This window comes from Ailuropoda melanoleuca, chromosome 10 (genome assembly GCF_002007445.2).
Source record: "Ailuropoda melanoleuca isolate Jingjing chromosome 10, ASM200744v2, whole genome shotgun sequence".
NCBI lineage: Eukaryota > Metazoa > Chordata > Mammalia > Carnivora > Ursidae > Ailuropoda > Ailuropoda melanoleuca.
The window spans coordinates 93,400,072-93,418,674 of NC_048227.1; the positions used below are offsets into that span (position 1 = coordinate 93,400,072).

At 45.0% G+C, this 18,603-nt stretch overlaps 2 long non-coding RNA genes across 2 annotated transcripts; one reads left to right on the forward strand and one right to left on the reverse strand.

The window, feature by feature from the left end:
- The first annotated feature begins 895 nt into the window (after positions 1-895).
- Positions 896-6,410, forward strand: LOC117804016. Its single transcript, XR_004628171.1, has 3 exons — positions 896-943; positions 1,083-1,182; positions 5,323-6,410. It is a non-coding gene; the product is annotated as an uncharacterized LOC117804016 (long non-coding RNA).
- A 709-nt stretch (positions 6,411-7,119) lies between these two features.
- LOC117804015 lies at positions 7,120-18,273 on the reverse strand. Its single transcript, XR_004628170.1, has 3 exons — positions 17,745-18,273; positions 9,315-9,476; positions 7,120-7,418 (listed from the first exon to the last, which is right to left on the reverse strand). It is a non-coding gene; the product is annotated as an uncharacterized LOC117804015 (long non-coding RNA).
- Positions 18,274-18,603: the final 330 nt, after the last annotated feature.

Consider the following 18,603-nt stretch of genomic DNA (forward strand, 5'->3'; position numbering starts at 1 on the left):
TGTTTTCTTAAGTGTTTCGTATTTTTGTACTCTCTGTGTGTGTGTGTGTGTGTGTGTTTAATTGACTTGCTAATAACCACTGAACGCTTACTATACGCTAGGCCCTGGGTCAGGTACAGAAGAATGCAAATGCAATGTCACACTTTATACTTAATGACTCAATGCATTATTACCCCATTTTACAGAGAGGGAAACTGAGGTGACCACAAAGACCCGCTTGGATTGCGCTGTTAATGAAGTAGGCTTGCTGAGGTTCCAACCAAGTGTCTGTTCATTTAGGATCTGCTCTTTTAATCACTATTCTTTTTTTAAAATGGAGAGGTAGGAAAGGTTTTTAGGTCCAATGAAGGAACGGGCCTTTTTTAAGTTACCTACTACTTTTTATGTTGCCTTCGTTTTCATTCAGTGACCTGATTCAACCCTGCACCTTAGTTGTTTATATGTAATTAACTCATGTTTCAGTGAATCTCTTCCTGATCTCCCCAGCCCCCAGATTCTTCTTTACTTTTGATAACTTCCCAGTGTGTTTCTACTATACCCGAGAGCACCCGGGGTCCCTTACTGTAACCCGTAGTTAGCATAGTAACAGTAAAGCAGCAGTTATCAATTTTTTTTTACTCTCCAGGGCCCCCTTACATTCAAAAATTATTGAGTCCCCCGAAGAGCTTTTGTTTATGTAGGTCATATCTATCGATCTTCGATGTTTAATAATTTAAAATTGGGAAATTGTTAAACTATTGATTAATTCTTTATTTTTTTTTAAAGATTTTATTTATTTATTCAACAGAGATAGAGACAGCCAGCAAGAGAGGGAACACAAGCAGGGGAAGTGGGAGAGGAAGAAGCAGGCTCACAGCAGAAGAGCCTGATGTGGAGCTCGATCCCACAACGCAGGGATCACGCCCTGAGCCGAAGGCAGACGCTTAACCACTGTGCCACCCAGGTGCCCCTGATTAATTCACTTTAAATAATAATAACCCGATTGCATGTTTACGTAAATAACACTTTCAATAAGATTAACCATGATTTTTAAAAACGAATGAGAGATGAACTTTTTTGCAAATCTCTTTACGACTGTCCAGGTCCTCATGTCTTCTTCTGTATTCGATCTGCTGTGATATGTTGTTTTGGTTGAAATATGTAAAGAAAATCGAGCTCTATACAGATACAAAGTTGGAAAAGGTAGGAATCTTTTCATAACCTTTTCAGATAACTGGCTATTCCTCTCTGATACCATACCAAAGCTCAGCAAGTGGTAGTTTCTTTTTAAAAGGGTAGTAGATGGAACTGGAATCCATTACGGATGAACTTTTCATATTCTGTTACTATGAACTCCACTGGACTCTGTTTCACTACGAACCCATACATGATTTTGCAGCATCATGCATTGGTCATTTGGAAACTCACCGACTTATCCAGATCTTCCAAATGTTGGCACATTTCATTATATAATATCCCCCAAAATTAAATTTGTCAATATTACTACAAAACTCACCAGAAAATCTGGAGTTTGGGGAAGTTGTCAAGCCTACAGTGGAAGATACAAATTTTTTAAAGCACCTGATTTGCACTGGAAAGCTCGAATTTTATCTTTGGCAACAAAGACTGTCAGTTATTTTCCTTGAAAGAAAGCTGGCTTCGTTCATTTTCAAGAAAACCTCTGCCATACATCTAAGTCAGAATAACCAGTTTGCCCATCAGTCTTTCTTTCAAGGAAAAGTGGAATTCCATGAAAAGAGCAGCTAGTTAAGCTCATGACTCAAACAACCACACCAGGTGTTTTTCTCAAGCCCCCTGTGGTGCTTATGAACATAGCAGAAGGGCTTTACATGTACTTCCCATTTTGTCAAAATATTAATAAGACCTGTAACTGAGGATCAGAATTAATGCAATTAATACTTTAAACCGCTTCACGAGGCACTCTTCAGTGAACCTAGCATAGTTTACAAACAAGCACATGACAGTTGCACAGTTGACTTGACTTGAGGTCTCAGCAGCGGTACCTGCCACTCTTACTGTATCCCCCGCGCGAAAGTCAATTCAGTGAAAAAAGCAAATAATATCTGTGTTATAAAAATAGTTTTGAGGGGCGCCTGGGTGGCTCAGTCATTAAGGGTCCTGGGATTGAGTTCCATGTTGGACTCTCTGGGAGTCTGCTTCTCCCTCCCAGGCTCCCTCTGTTCTTGTTCTCTCTTTCTTAAATAAATAAATAAAATCTTAAAAAGATAAAAAATAAAAATAAAAATAGTTTTGACCTCATGAATCTCTCTTATAGGGCTCGGGGAACCCCAGGGGTCCACAGATCCCACTATGAGAACCACTGCTACCACCAAGTTGGGGAGCACCCTTGGGGGCCAGACTTTCTGTCCCTGTCCCTCCCACAGTGAAACAACATACTCTCTAATCACATTTAACTTCCTGAGTAAAAGTCTCTTTTTTTATTGTAGAGAGGAGAGAGGAAAGAAGTTCTTTATAAAGTTTAAGTAGAATAGGTGCTGCTGGGTGATCAATCCTGGAACACAAGCAAGACAGAAGTGACTTCCCAAGTATCTGAGCCCTGGTCTGACATTCAGAAATGCCAGTATTCCAACTCCTGATTTCCATTCCTATTACCAGACTTGGGGAAACTTACTCACCCCCTCTTGACCACGTGAATGTATGTAACAGTTACTCCCTTTGGAAAGAGGGAACTCAGGGATGATTAGAAGTGGGTCCCCTACTTTTCTTGCTGCTGTCTAGCCCCAGGCAGCCATGAAATACTGCCAGCCTCTCCCTTTCTCTTTCTTTCTTTCTCTCTCTCTCTCTCTCTTTCACACACACACACACACACACACACACACACACACACACACATCTCTCAGAGTCCGTACATTTAGAAAAGCTATTCTCGGGGCGCCTGGGTGGCACAGCGGTTGGGCATCTGCCTTCAGCTCAGGGCGTGATCCCGGCGTTATGGGATCGAGCCCCACATCGGGCTCTTCCGCTGGGAGCCTGCTTCTTCCTCTCCCACTCCCCTGCTTGTGTTCCCTCTCTCGCTGGCTGTCTCCTATCTCTGTCAAATAAATAAATAAAATCTTTAAAAAAAAAAAAAAAAGAAAAGAAAAGCTATTCTCCCAGAACAATTTTCCCTAACTGACCCATATCACATCTGTTAGGAATTTCTAATTAATAAGCGAAATTAACAAAAAGACCGAGAGTATCATCAATCCACCCTTCTGTTAGACTGTGACCTCCACCCTCTATTCATTATTGTCTGCATCAGCCTCATTTTCTGAACCAAGATCAAGTCTCAGAAGAAAAAAATTATTTTTTTGCTAAGAAGCAACAACCACACAACATAAATTATAAACTCAAAAGACGATCTTATTAATATAACACAAAGCTTTTAGGTAAGAAAATGGGGAGTCATCAGCTTTGTTTCAAGACAGACAACAGAGCCTGGTCTGTGTTTCTGCTACAGAATTCAGTTCTCAGAACATTCTGATCTACCAACGAGGACAACATGTCAGACAATCTTATCTCGCACCAGCTTTGCTTTGTCTCCTTAGTATGCAGAATCTGTGCCATTAAAAAGAAAATTCGAACAACTGATCCCTAAGACTCATCCAGCTCTGACATGGAATGGTTCTAGAACCCCCATTAGTTTCCACATTGGAGCCTGTGTTTCTTGCCGTTCATTGTCTCGCCATTTTAGAAAGTATGGTCCAGATTCTCTGTCCCCCTCCAGTCCACCGGGAAATACTTTCCACTTGAAATGCAAACCTGGATGGTTAGAAATGATAATTCTCTCCATTTAGATCTCCATTATGCAGGTTTTCTGTGACTTAGGAGATGAAATGCGTGGTACAGAGAGATTGACTCAGTTGTTTTCGAGAGTTCTTCGAATGTTGTTTCAGCTGCTTACGTAAAAAATGTGAAGCTGTGTGATTATTTGAAAACTTGACTTAGTGATGTTTTAATTGAATGCTTTCCATTTTCTGGACATCTAATCCAATTTTGTATATACCATACCTAGTTCAAACCTTCCAGGCCGTATTTCAAATACACCAGTAGCTGAGACTGATTGCAAATATTCCTTCAATCTGGCTGAGACCATATATCTCTCCCTTTAGGAAAAGGGGGGAAAAAAAACTGTAGGGACTGTCATAAATAATTTTACTTAAGTGAATGCTGAAATTAGGCACCACGTTGCCTGGCTCTCAGCAACCTCTTTGCAGCCAGATATGTCGAGTACCCACTGGCCAAAGCCTCGCCTTTTCAGAAATGGAAAGCAGGAAAAACAATACGATCATCTTTTAAAGTGGCATGTTGGACCCATCCCCAAAGTTAAATATACCTAGACAGTTTTCAGTGAGGTAACTACAGCTGACCTTGGAAGAAAACGATGTTTATAGCAGCCCATGAGCTGGGAAAGGTGATAATGAATGAGATGGAATCATGTGTTTCTGGCACACAGTTTTGATAGTACAAGGAGCTAATTGCATTTAAGTATTATCTTACAATATGGTGACCCAATCATTTTGGAAGATAACCAAAGTCTCCCTTTTTGGAAGAGTTACTCTATTTTGAGTCAACATTCATGAATGTTGCCCTCTGAAACTCCAAAAAAAAAAAAAAAATCTTTCCTGGATCAAGTCAAATGGCTTGGATTTTTCCTGTAAATCTTCCTATCCATGCTGTCAAATGCTAACGAGCATATCAGTGGTTCGTGGGCCGAACTCTGAAATAATGGATCCTGTTTTCCTTTTGCTCCTGGTAATCCTTGGTTTAGTGTAACTTGCGGCACTAGTCACTGTGGTTCTCACTAAGATTACACGACGGCAACATTCATCCTGCTAGAATCTGGTGCCTGTCCAGGGAAGCATGCCAGTCCGCAGTGCCACAAGGGGTGAGGGAGAGCACAAATGTCTCAAAGAACAAAAGAGCAACAGGAAGAAACTAGTCCTAAAATGGCAGGGTAAGAGTATTCTTTGCTTTGACTTTTTAAATCACGGACAGGTTGATTCATAGATTAATGCCGCCCTACATACCTTAATGTGGGAGTTAAGCAGACCCTTAAAATGTAAAAGGAGAACTGACAAAGGAATTAAGGTATTTTCTCCTACAGACGTATTTTTTTTAGAACGTGTCAGTGTAATTGATAGCATACGGCGCTCTTGGGTCATTTTTCAGCTCTGTGTTGATACGGGATGTTGGGCTTAATTGGTCTCTTTCTGGAATTTGTGTTTTGATCAAGTGCTTATAATTTCTATTACTTTTTTTTAAAAATACGATTTTTAGTTGAAATATATTTATAATCTCAATGTGTTATGTATATTACAGCCAAACAGAACAACAGCATCAAAAAGATACTGTCCCTGCTTCAGGAGTGTACGTGCTAAGCAATGAAAATGGAGAATTTGTAATGATTTGCAAACCTACTTGTCAGCAGCGTAGGCAACAGGGACATGAACCTTTTGAACAAGCAGAAACAGCGACTTGAGAAGTAGCCTGCAGGCCTTCAAAGCCCATCTGCGTTTTAAAGCTTTACCGTAACTAAATCCAATTTGTACATCAGAAAACTGGGAAAGAACAGGACTCTCCTAATAAAAAGAAAAAGTAGAACTCATGGTCTCAGGGAAAGTTTTCAGAATTTGCCAGATCTCAATGGTAGTCTAGAGTGTTTCGACACGTGCCAGGCAGAGCAAGAAGCGAGGCCAGGGTCTTCCCGCAGGTGGAAGGAAGGCTTGGAACAGGGCTATAACATAAGGTGGCTGGGGGCCTCCCTCCCGGCCCCTCTCCCTCTTGCGGATCAACCAGCCTTTTTAGAATAGAAATAGGAATTTTATTTGTCCCAAATCTAAGGACAGGGGCACAATTTTTAAACTGGAAGAGCTTTACCCCTCTCCCTCCCCTTCCCCCCAGTAAATTTCATCTTGCCTGAAAGTCACCAGGCAGTCGGCAAAAAGGAGGACCTGCTCCCTGCTGGAGTCTCTGAATGAAAAATATGTTTTGGTGTTAGCTCATCCCATTGCTGAAGAATTGGGAGAAAATAGAGCGTAGCATTTCAAGGATTCCAAAAACAAGCAGAATTTGAGAAGTGGAATATGAAGAGCTAAGACCCAAGATCAATACATCAGCCGTTCGAAGAGGATAATAAAGCAGGCATGAAGCCCTGGGGGTCCGCCACAGCGAGCAGGACTTGAGTCTTCTTGAAGCCTTTCCTCCCAGAAGCTCCAAAGGCAACACTGGGCGTCAAACTGACAAAGTACAAAAGCACGGAAGAACAACCACCAGGAGCATAGAAGGTTCGAATTAAATTGGGCTTAGGTGCAACAGGAAGGACCAGAGGACCCTGAGCTCTAGCCATGGGAGGTTAAGATGATTACCTGGCTTTGGAGCCAGCTAGACTGCTCTTCCCTCCGGGACGCAGGAAGTAACCACCAGCTCAGGCACGGCTGGGGGCTGAGAGGGGTCAAAAAGCGGTGTGAAAGGAAGTGTGAGGACCCATCTGCCCAGTTCCTCTGGGACTCCAAAGAACGTGCTCCAATTAGTCCTCTGGGAAGTGTGTGCGTGTCCATGCACAGGCTCCATAATTGACTTCCATGATCCTTTCCAGTCCCCATGTGTGTGTCGGGGCCCTGTTGCTTCAGCTCACTGTTCTGTGATGCTCCCACAAGCCGATGCACCGACCCGGGATAATTTGCTATTTTAGAAATACAGTTGACCCTTGAGCAACGTGAATTTGAACTGCGCCCATCAACTTGGATGGGGCTTGTGTTGATAAATACAAGATAGTACTGTACATGTACTTTCTCCTCATAATTTTCTTAATAATATTTTCTTTTCTCTAGCTTACTTGATGGTAAGAATACAGTGTATAATACATATACGATCTATGTGTTAATCGAATGTTTGTGTTATCAGTAAGGCTTCTGACCAACAATTAGCTATTAATAGTTAAGTTTTGGGGTGCCTGGGTGGCTAAGTGGGTTAAGCATCCACCTTGGGCTCAGGTCAGGATCCCAGGATCCCAGGATTGAGCCCCGCATTGGGTTCCCTGCTCAGCGGGGAGTCTGCTTCTCCCTCTCCCTCTGCCTGCTGCTCCCCCTGCTTGTGCTCTCTCTCTCTCTCTCTGTGTGTCAAATAAATAAATAAATAAATAAATAAATAAATAAATAAATAGTTAAGTTTTTGGAAAGTCAAAGTTATATGAAGATTTTTGACTGAAGGGGTTGGGGTCGGTGCTCCTAACCCCCCGCCCCCGAGTTGCTCAAGGGGGAAATCATTATAATACTCACCTTTCCCAGGTAGAAACTGTTTTACCTTAATGTGTTCCTAATTGATCCTCATCTGCAGCCAGTCCGAAAGCAGAGAGCGATGGAGACAGATCTTTGACTCCTCAAATAGCACCACAGAGTAGCATCTTCCCATTAACACTAATTTTTGTGAGACAGTAAGTGTAAGCGCAAATGGAAGGCATATGTGTTTTGCTAGTATTGACGTGCTTTTATCCCGGTGTGATCAGTGTCAGCCTCTCCGCTCAGTGAGGCCACTGGTTAGAAAAACAAACCGCCAACTGCGTAATGCTGAATGCGCCTAAACCCGAATTTATAAACTGCACTAAGTAACAAAGTCTTTAGAGCTCAGAAGAGTTTGATGAATGAAGGAAGGAATGAAAGAACGGAAGGGGTATTTATTCCTTTTTTAAAAGAGTTCTCTGCTTCTCAAACAGATTTATTTCAAAATCCGTGCACAGAACTCCAGATTCGGCAGAGAATTTTTGGTTCTTCCCTCCCCTCCAAAAAGCGAAACGAAACAGAACAATATATACCTAGTCTTTTCAGGAGCATGTATATTCTGGAAAGCAAGGCTCATCTCTTGTAAATGGTGTTTAATGTTAGAATTAGAGAGGGGTTTTTTGGTGCCACGTTATCTGAATTACAGAAATTAGAAACGGTAAACAAATTCTTCACCGTCTCCTGTGCATGACTAAATAGTATTATGTCCAGCGTCATTTTCTTAAAATGACTTAAAATGACTCTCTTTTCTTTGCTCCAATACACTTTGATCACCCTAACCACAACTTTTATAGCCTGCTTTGCGCTGAAAGTATGAAAAATGAGTGAAGCTTGTTTGTGAAAAATCTAGCTCCTTGATGTCCCAACCATAGGCCAGTATGAGAGGCTTTAAAAACTTGATATGAGCTCAAAGAGAAAGAGAGTCGTGTTACCACCAACAAGCAGACCAGGCAAATTCCCATGATGCCGGGCCACTGGCTGAGGGGGGAGGCGGGGGGGGGGGCCGGCAGGGCATTCCTTCAAGGGATTGGTTTCCTGTGTGATGTCACTGGGGGTGAGGCCAGGTTGCTACTTGTCCTCTAGTTCCATGAAGCCGCAACAGCCCCTGGAACACGTCACCAAGGATGAGTCTTTTCTGACCTTGGGTACAATGTGGGCCATATGGGCCATCCTTCCTAAAAGTCTAGAAGAGATGCTAACATGTTGAAGTATACTGGATGAAACAGATGATTTTTTTTAAAGGTGTGGAATTTGCTTTAAAGTAATCTATAGGGGAGGAGCACCTGGGAGGCTCAGTCGATAAGCGTCTGCCTTTGGCTCAGTCATGATCTCAGGGTCCTGGGATCGAGTCCCACATTGGGCTCTCTGTTCAGCGGGGAGTCTGCTTCTCCCTCTGCCTGCTGCTCCCCCTGCTCGTGCCCTCTCTCTCTCTCTCAAATAAATGAATAAAATCTTTAAAAAATAATAAATAAATAAACAAATAAAGTAATCTACCAGGATGAAAGAGGTCTTGATCATTCCTATTACTGGGTGATGTGTACATGGGTTCATTACACTATTCTGTGTACTTTTTGTGTATGGTTGAAACTCTTCAGAATATAATGGGGGTTTTTTAGCTTTTTTAAAAATTTAAATTCAATTAATTAACATATAGTGTATTATTAGTTTCAGAGGTAGAGTTCAGTGATTCATCAGTCTTATATAACACCCAGTACTCATTGCATCACGTGCCCCCCTTAATGTCCATCCCCCAGTTATCCTATCCCCTCACCCCTTGAGCCTCCAGCAACCCTCAGTTTATTTCCTATGATTAAGAGTCTCTCTTGGTTTGTCTCCCTCTCTGATTTCGTCTTGTTTTATTTTTCCCTCCCTTCCCCTATGCTCCTCTGTTTTGTCTCTTAAATTCCACATATGAGTGAAATCATATGATAATTGTCTCAGAACATAATGTCTTTTAACAACAACAAAATTCCCTAACATAGTTAGAGTGAGAAGCAAGCAGAGAGAGAGAACAAATAGAATGTCTATACTAACCTCATTTCTCAGGATGAAAAAAGCAGAAAGTCCTCCTTATTGGGTGAAATAGCCCAGCCGGAAGCACTGCCCTCTCTGATCAACATTGTGGCAAAGCCACAAAGCCCAGCACCAATTCAGAGAAAACAGCTGCAAAAATAGAGGCGGCTCCGACCTTGAAACCTAAGGAAAATAATAATTTAAAATTAAAGAAAAATCTCTGAAAAGAATCCATTTCCCCCCATTTACAATAACAACTTTTCACTTGAATTATGCATCACCACGACAATTTGAATTACAAATGTATGAATTATGCATTATCTGCAATGCGACTGAGTGTTTTGGTCCCACTTGTTGAAAGCCAGTGTTAAGCTTGCCTGGGATCTGGGTGGCAAGGGCAGGGTGGCATCTGGGGACCCTGGGAGGGAGTTGCCCTTCAGAGCCCTCCTCCACCAGGGGGGAGAATGGAAGGGGACATTGTACTGTACAGAGTTGTCAACTCTGACCTCTTCTTGCCATAAACCGTCCCCATCGTCTCCTGGCTCCCCAGCCTGTAACAGCTGCTACCCACTGGCACCACCTATATTTTAAACCAGCTGGAGACAGAGTTCTACGTGATAAGCCTGTTATATTTGCAGAGTAAGCGGGAACACCTAATGGGTTGGCCCCCTGACGATCCTGGGACTGGCCTCTGACAGGCTACAGCAGCGTGCACTGGCAAAGCAGAGGAAAAAATAATTAAAAGAGCCTTTGTCAAAGCTCCCTCTAAATCAACCTTTTAAATGTGCTGGGTTTAAGAGTCCCAAAGTTCCAATGCAATCACACTGGCCTCTAAGAACCACAGAAACCCCCAGGATAGCCATGGCCAATTAGTCGAGCAAGAGGGGAGTGTGTGTACGTGTGTGCGTGTCTGTGTGTGGATATGGTCAGAGAATCCACATAGATGCTGGAAGAGCCCCCCACCAACCCATCCCCGGAAAGAGGGCAGAGTGACCCCCAAACAGAACCGCACTGTTCTTGTTCCGGAGATTGAAACAAAACAAAAGGAACAATGAGAAAGATGGTAGTAAAGACTGACATTGATAATAAAAACGAGGGGAAAGGTCAGCACACAGGGGACCTCTAAAAGAGTGAAACTAAAACTAGTATTCTTAACGTCATCCACCAAGAAGGAAAGCCATCCAGCCGTCTAAAACCCAAGTGCACGCCTCGGGAAGGACGAGGGAGGGGAACAGGGAGAGACAGATAAAAGAAGAAAACACGCGAGACGCCAAAACCAAGAGGGAAGAAAAAAATGTGCGGTGTCAGAAACCCAGCGCAAGGGCAAGGATGGAATTGTCAACAGTGCAAAGTAAACCCCTGAACTGGCGATGTGGTTTTGCTAACAAAGAAAACGTGTGCTTTTTGTAGACAGCGCAGCAAACCTGAAGCCTTGCATATAAATGTCCTAAAGGGGGGCGGGGAGGGGGGGCAACAGCGGTGGTTCCCGCCTCCCCAGTGAACGGGCTTTCCTCCTGAGAGGCGCAAACCCTCCCCGGGAAGCGGGACGCGGGACGCAGGCCGCGGGTCCGCAGGGGTGGTGTCTGGTTGCTGGGAACGCCTGCAGCCACATCAGGGCGGCGCGGGCTTCGTTCCATGAGGGACAGTGGAGCCGGCTGAGAGTCAGCCGGGCGTGGAAAGGAGGCCGGGCAGCGGGTGTCTGGCCACAGAGCGGGGATCTGGGGACGTACGTGCGCTGTAGACGACCCGCGGTGCCATCTCCTGCGAGACCGGCTTGGCCAGACTCGGGTCTGAACCCGAGTTCGGATCTTCAGTGTCCTGTGTGCACCGCTGGGGGCCTCAAATGTCATCCGCGACTCCAAGGGTGCCCTTGGAGGTTAAGCTTTCAAACCATGGAGCAGAGGGCAGTGGGGTCGGTGTATTTGGTCTTTTAGTGGTCATGCTATCATTTGGACGCAAGTTTTAAATTTCCCCAAATCCTAATTGGAGTTGCTCAGGACATTGGCTAGTTTCAAGCTCTGGAAGTAATGTTTGGACACCTCTCCCAGAAGTGGGTAAGAAGTTAGAATAACGGAAAGGCTTGGCTCCAAGTTCAGTGGAATGTCAAACAGCCTATGTTTGGCTGAATGGACTTTGTACAATGAAATCTCAGCTTCCCTCTGTGCTCTTACAGGCCAAATACATACTGGATGAAACTGATGAAATTAAGCAAAGTGAGAGGCTTTGGAGTATTTACTGCAATATTCTATTGGTGAGGTGCATTGATTGCAATACGCTATCCATGAGGAGTATTTATGGTAACATGCTAGGGATGAACAACAATGGGTCTCTCTTTGGTTTCATCCTGTATGAACGTGTTCAGTCATTTACTAATTCATCTACTCGTGTATTTGATACGTTGAGCCCCTCCCATATGCTAGTCACGACAGAGAGAGCGAAGAACCCCTTCATCAGGGATGCCCTTCCCACCACCTTCATCTGTTCTGCGCAGACGGCAAGGGTGTGCTTCTCAGTTTCCTGCTCCCTCAAGGGTTAGGGGCTTGAGTTGTTCTACTGAAGAGAGTAATAAATCGGTCTCGAGTCCAACTGAAATCAATAACAGATAAGTCCTAGGTCAAGTGCCTGGGGCAAAGAATGGTGTTTGAAAATAAATGTATCAAGTTCTTTAGCTAGGCAGAGCAAAGCTCACTGATCCATGGTATGGCTGACTCTATTTCCTTGGTTATAAGCTAGTAGACTATTCTAGCTGGCCATAATCTGTCCAGCGTGGCGAAATCTGCAAACTGAATTGGCGGGGTCTTCTCACCAGTCCACAAGCAGACTGGCCTCGATGGAAGCCTCGTTGCCTACAAGGCCATAAGGACAAACTGTAGTGAACTGGAAGGTCTATTTTTGTCCTAGGAATTCGACCCCACTTTTGACACACTGGCATTCACAATAAAGGTTAGGAAATTATACATGTTCTTCTATGGTCAGGTTGATATTCTGGCATCTCAGGGTAACTGAAAACAGACCACTTAGTTCCCTGGAGCTTTTTATGTCTCCACTGCCCCTGGTTTTGCTGCAAGAGAGAGGAGAGCTACAGGATAGGAGGCAGGCGAGCTCACTAACTGAGCGTGGCGGCTGTGTTTTCCATTAGAGACGGATGTCAGGTGCCTCTACCTTCAGGACACTTCCGTTCTGATTCGAGGCTGCCACACCAACCGTGGAGGCTTAACATCACAGTTCAGTCCTTGTGCTTTGGAACTTTTACACCAGTATTTGGGAGGCATCAGGAAGGAGAGATGGAAGTGTAGACAATGATTCTCTTTTCTCGCGTGTATGAAAAGGGCAATGGGGCCGATGATTAACTACCCCATGCTTGGCGAACTTGAACAGTCACCGCATTAATGCCAGACTTTATTTTCTAAAAAGCTGAAAAAAAGGCATGCATCTGTGGTTATACACTGACACAAGTAGAGGTCTAACTGCGTTCTGTAAGTTGAAAGTGTGTAGGTAGTTATAGCTTGTGTAGTGACTTTTTGTGGTGTTTTCTTCTAATTTTCCTACAAATTAAATTTTAAGCTTGATTTGGGGATAATACTCAAAGTAAGTTTAATATCCTTTAAGTATCTTTTCTATATAGTATTTATAATCTGAAAAAAACACATAAAACAGTATATATAATCACTATATATATAAAACATAAATCAGTTTATTTTCTCTTGAAAGAAAAAAATTAACTAAGCTAAGTTAGAGTTCCTGTGTTTAAACAATTAAAATTCATCAAAATTTCTTTTAAATGAGTGTAGAATTCTCTTTCAGAAAGCTGACACTTGGGAAGACATCAAGAATCCATCTCTAGTCCTGGGTAGGACACTCAATCACCTGAGAGCATCCGAGATGTTTACATCTCTTCTTCCAGTTGGAGTTTCACAACTTTGGAAAAGAAAAGAAGAAATGAAGAATGAACAGCTGGCTTTAAATTGGTGTCAAAGAGCAGAGTTTGGTTTTCTGGACCAGGGCTAGCCACATAGAGCAACAGTTCCTGGCAAAGGGACAGTGAGCACGTCCACAGGCTCAGGAAGAATATGTTTGGCAGGAAACTCACGGACCCAAACAGAAGGACCAGAAATAGAAATTCGAAGAGGAAGTAAGAAAACTACCCCAGTACAACTGTGAACTTTACAGGAGAGGGAACAAGACGCGAGCTGGAGAGGGGGGAATGGTTTGGGAGGAGCCCATTAGTTTCAGCAGAGAACAAGAGGGAAGTGGGTGGTATACAAGGCTGACCTCCCAGGACCATTGGCCGAGCAGGTGCAAAGGGAGCATGATATTTTAACACAAGGTGGAATTGTGACCTCACAAGAGTCATGGAGATAGGAAACCAGGTCCATGACAGGAATATGGTTGGGAGAGTGTTTGCCATATTTGAACAACAGAAGTGCTGAGGGGGTTCTCATTGTATTGCTTAAAAAAAGAACTAAATTAATTTAGCTCTATGTACCAAGCACTGTGCTCTTTGCCTTCTATTGATTACTTCCTTTAATTCTATGAAGAAGGGTTCCATTTTACAGATGAGGAAATTGAGGCATAGAGAAGTGGAGTGGCCCAGGATCATTCAGTCGATAAGCTTTAGAACCAAAGCCCCTGCTTTTAGCCATGTACTAGACTGTCTTCTGAGAAAGTGTCCCAGAACAGACAAACCCCAGGATGCCTGTCATACCCGCCCTTCTTTGTGAGGGATGCTGCCATGCTTCTTCCATTGTGATCTGCACTGGAGCCAAAGTCTCACAGGGAGCCACAGCTGAGATCCCAGCGGGAGGACCCTCTCCCATGCCGGTCCATAGTCAGTAGCTTTACAATGAGCTTCATCCTCAGGTCACCTGTTTAGCGTCCACACCTCATACCAGGAGCGGGTCATCCTGTAGGGAAATCTACCAACCAGAGGCAGAGGCGGTAAGAAGAGCTTTGTGGGTGAGGATAAGTAATGAGAGAAAATAGTCAATAAAGAAACTAATGTTGTGGTGACTACCTGGGTAGGGGGAGAGCAATGGGACTTTTTTGGCACAAATTACAGCTGGGACCACTTAGCACAGTGACAGAATCTCAGTCATTCAGGTGTCCACAGTAAATCTCATTCCTTTCAATGTTCCTGCTCTGCTTCTCCATCATGAGAGCCCTACTGTATGTCAAGGAAGCCTATCCTGGGAGCTCTGACTCCAGGGAGAAGCAAACTAACGCTCCTTCCTGCCTGGGCCTAGAGCTGCCCGGTGCCCAGCAACCTGCTCTTATCTCTGTGTTGGATTTGTCACACATAAAGGTCATGGTCAAGTCATTTGTCTGTCTCCTCCATTATACTATGAGGCCCTTAAAGGTCAGAACTGCTGTTTTTGTCCCTGAATCACCAATACTGACCGTGGCCCAACACAGGGAAGCTCTAGGTAATTATGGATCTTAACTATTCTTCAAATGTGAACCCCTTAGGAAGGCTTTCCTCAATTGATGACTCCTGCTTTTCTTTGCAACAGAAATCACCTGACTGGGATAGAGGAATTCACCAGTTACTGAAAAGCCTGAGGGCAACTGGGGGCCAACCAGACTTGGAGCCAACAAGAAAGAGGTGATAATAAAAGATCCTGGTATCAGAAATTTTTTTACCATCCTGTCTGGCGCTATCCCTAGAACAAAAAGAATTTCAGGGTCACATGCCTACCCTTTGACTGTCCCAGGGAATTGACAGGAAGAGTCTGGCAGATGAAACTTCCAGAGATGTCTTTGACTTCCACATTGGGAGGACATCTATATTTGTTGTCCAACCCAGGCTGCTCTGGCAGAAGGTAGGTTATGCCCAGGAGAAAATCGTGGTGCTCTTAGGAAGGGGAAATGGATTGAAGGCATCCAAAAAAAATGAAAAATGACCACTACACAGAGCTCAAGATGGAGAAATACGTTCTAAATATTAAAGTGGTCCAGGAGCATAATGTCCACAAGGTCACTCTCATCCAAGGGATTCAAGCACAGATCATCATAGGGTCAAACAAGGGAGGTTCCAACCTGACACGAAAGTTACTGTTGGCTGAACTCAAAGATCCCTTAAATTCTAAGAGTCAACAACTCTAAGTAGTTTTCGATCCATGCACGTGTCAGAACCATGTGAGGAGAATTTTCAAATTATTTCTGCCTCACTCTCCTCCCTGTCCCCAAAGATTCTAAAGCCCCCTTCCCATCCCCTATACCCCATCCCCCATCCCCCATCTCTAGTTGAGAACCAAAAAACCCCACACATCTGAGGTTTCTACTATTGTGTCACTGCCTGACCTTGGTGAAATAGGCCAGGAAGGCAGACAAGATGCTCATCAAATGGGAAAATTCTTTTTTTTTTTAAACTTTTTTTATGCATTAGGAATGTCTAACTTGTAGATTTAAGCCATGTACGACATTTCTGTGAAAAATGAAAAGGAACTTGGTGGAAGAAAATTAATAGTTGGCGTTATCTAACAATGCTGCAAATGTTGGCTTCCTTCTGCTACTGCTATTTTGTTTGGAATGGGTCCAATTTTCCCCTCGCATAAAAGGAGACAAGATCTGTTTGAAGCCATTAACAGCACCAAAAGGAGGGACATTTGAATTAATAACCAGAAGGCCAGTCAGCCAGGAGCAATTTGGAGCATAATCTTTTCCTTTGACTTTTTTTGTGAGACTGATATTTTGCTACATTATATTTGGTCCGACATGCCACTGCAGAGCCAAATAATTTATCTCTCCAACTCTTTTTATTTTTTAAATTGACCTAAGTAAAATATTTTAATTTATTTGCATGGAGATGCCTTCTGTGGATTGTGTTAGGCGCTATTAAGCATTATTCCTGAGCATAAAGAATTCCTTGGAATTCAGCAAGAAATAACAATATATTTAAGGGCATGAGCAGATGCTCTCGAAATAATGCTAAGCGAACAGAGTAAGATACAAAACCAAATGTAATGTGTGATCTTCATTTTGTGTCTTAGAAAGTAAATTTAGGGGTGCCTGGGTGGCGCAGTCGTTAAGCGTCTGCCTTTGGCTCAGGGCGTGATCCTGGCATTCTGGGATCGAGCCCACATCAGGCTCCACACTGAGCGCAGAGCCCCATACGGGGCTCGATCCCACAACTGTGAGATCATGACCTGAGCCGAAACCAAGAGTCGGACGCTTAACTGCCTGAGCTGCACAGGCAATCCTGTACCACCACACTTTTTGCAAAGTTGCTTCTCCAGGGACACAGAGCCCCTCAGAAAGCAGCTTCCCAGGGCCACCACATACTCCCTGGATACAATGGAGTCACCAAGGGACCAAATCTGGGCCAAATGCTGTGCCAGAGTGGGGAGGCCGTCAGTCCTGCCTTTCCTTGAGCTAGTCACCGTACCCTCCTCCCACTCATTCTACACTAGGCCCTAGGCTGATCTTTGTGAAATGCCCACTGGAAGACAGGCCTGTCCTGCTTGCAAAGCCTTCCAAAGCTTCCTGAGAACTACACTATAAAACCAGAACCCCTTAGCCATACCTGTGCAGCCCTGCCTTGGCTTCCGGCAGAGACCCTGTCCTGGACCTCACCCCCTCTTTTCTGAGAACAGCAAAGGGCCTCCCATGAGACACCCATCCCCCCTCCCCCCTCACTGCAGACACCCTACTGTGTGCCAGGCCCCGGTGGGCTCAAGGATGAGCTGTGATCCCCTTTCTCAAGGGGCTTCTGCTGTCCTTCTGCCCCAAACGCTTCCCTCACCAAACCCATCAGCCTGACAAGCATCCACTTCTTCAAAACTCAGCTCAAACGTTTCTTCCTGTGACGTTTTCCTGAACATTCCCACTGTCCCCCCCCATGACAGTATGTCTGCCCACACTCAGTGTCCTCACAGCGCTTGGGTCTCCTTTTCCCTCCTCACTTCTGCAGTATTTCGCCCAGGCTCCTACCGGCATTCGCTCGTGTTTGTTAATCTGTCTCCTCCCTGAGGCAGTGAGCTGCTACAGTCAGGGACCCTCTCCTCATTGCTTCGGTGGACCCAGGACCCAGGACGTTGCCCAGCGTCCATTGGCCCTACCAGAATCTGACTGCACAAATGTGGAACTCCACACTGGAACTTCGGAATTTCCGAGAAGCTCCTAAGGGTCCATGTTTCTTTTCTCCTATGCTAAAGAGCACCTGATCGCTCAGTCCCCCTCTTCTCCACCCACGAGGAGGTCACAAGATGTGTTTGGTTTCTGGCCTGCGCTCCTCCAAGACTCCAAACCCGGGGCGTGTGCACAAGGCCCAGCTAACGGACTAGCTTCAGAATGATCGCGATTAACAGTGATCCTATGTGGCCCGGCCCAGTGACCCAGTGCCGAGTGAGGGCCCCGGCCTGACAAACACCCATCCCCACTACCCACCAGTTCCCACCCCACCCTGGGATCAAGGTCATTCCACCATGAGAACATGCCCAGCAAGACACAAACCTGTCGGAGTCCGGAAGCTGTCTGAGGCTTCGAGGGTATGTTCTCATCTCAAACACAGGTTTGCCTCTGCCATCTAAGGAAGGCTTTGCCAACACAGTGTGGTCTTCTGCTCAGAGGGCACTCCACCAGCTCCGCTGAGCCTGTCCCTCTTCAGGTGGCACGGCCACGAGTCACCTGTCATTTGTTCGAGGGTCTCGTTCAAGACCACCCTGCTTCACAGAGCTAGGGCTGCAGGCCTATCTCATCTTCGCCGTAAAACTCACACTTATCCTATGTAGAGGACCGGTTTGGAAAAGAAGACCGCAGCAGTGCAGCTGTCTCTGGGACCCCCACAAGGGGGTCACTCAACCGACTGTGGAACGTCAGTGCCTCACCAACCGAGAGCCGGTCACACACGCATTTCTCCGTCTAAAACTCTAGCGACTCTCAGAAAGGGATCACAGCAGATATCACACCCGCGGGGCAGGCGGGCCTCCAGCGAGCCTGGTGTGCCTGACCCTTGTGAACCCCGAGGTCACAGGATGGCCTGACGGGCACGCCCAAACCAAGGCCGGGCCGCGCCTCTTGGTCACCAGTGCTTCAAATCGTGCCCAGACTTGCCACGGCCAGAGCTGACTGGGGTTCTGTGGTGAGGTCACCTGAGCCAGAAGCCTAGTCGGAAAGCAGAGGCTGAGCCGTGCGATGGGCAGACCACGGCTGCAGCCACAACATCACCGCCAAAACAATGTCATGGACAAGCCTAGAATTTGTGGTTATCAAAAGGTGCTTTAAGCATGCGAGCGCCTTGCCACAATCCGAGGCTTTCAGTTAGAAAGGCATATGTAAATGTTTTGACATGGTGTTAAGACATTTCACTTAA